Raw genomic sequence first — 1,002 nt, forward strand, 5'->3', positions numbered from 1 at the left:
AAAGGTTCGCCATCACTGTCCTAGGTGATGACCTCAGAATTCCAATCTTTTAACCCTCCAAATTATAACTTTACACTGTTGTTAGAACTTATTTCCTTAAACAAAAAGTTAAACATCGTTACACTTCTGCTCAAAAAACTGCTGTCCATGTTGATTAGAAAAGAAACCAAGAAACCAATCAAACTATGCTGCATAAAATTCACACCCCTCCAATATCTGACAAATCACTGATCGGCTGCCTCCTGCATGCCCCCTCCAGGGATGGATCCTGTAAGCCGAGCTTGTGCCCTGACCAGAAATCAAACCGTGACCCCCTGGATCATAGGTCAGACCATGCTGGCCAGGTGACAATTTAATTTTTATTTCATTCTTAATTTAGCTAGATGTCATTGCACCATTCAAATTTGGTTCTATTATTACTAATCTATGCCTTCTTTCTCTTCAGTGTTCTGGGCTTCTCTGCTCTGTACCTCAACTTATGCCAGTGCTTCTTAAAGTGTGAGACAATGACTGTTGAACATCCCCCAGACACTTCCCTCAAGGTCATAATAATATTTAGATATCACTTGCCTTTTTAAACGGCTTTCTCACATGGGTGTAAAGGGGGAGATTCCAGAGGCATATAACAAGTTTATTATTTTATTTTAAACACTAGAGGCCCGGTGCACAAAAATTTGTGCACTGGGGGGGAGGTCCCTCAGCTCGGCCTGTGCCCTCTCGCAGTCTGGGACCCCTCAGGAGATAACGACCTGCTGGCTTAGGCCTGCTCCTGGGTGGCAGAGGGCAGGCCCAATCCCTAGGTGCAGCCCCTGGTCAGGCTCAGAGCAGGGCCGATTGGGGAGTTGGGGCGCCGCCCCGTCATGCACAGAGCAGGGCGGATCGGGAGGTTGCAATGCCACCCTCAGTCACGCTCAGGGTAGGGCCGATTGGGGGGTTGGGGCACCACCCCCTGTCACACTCAAGGCAGGGTCGATGGGGAGGTTGCGGTGCCACCCCCTGTCA

This window comes from Myotis brandtii, unplaced genomic scaffold (genome assembly GCF_000412655.1).
Source record: "Myotis brandtii unplaced genomic scaffold, ASM41265v1 scaffold399, whole genome shotgun sequence".
In the NCBI taxonomy this organism is placed as follows: domain Eukaryota; kingdom Metazoa; phylum Chordata; class Mammalia; order Chiroptera; family Vespertilionidae; genus Myotis; species Myotis brandtii.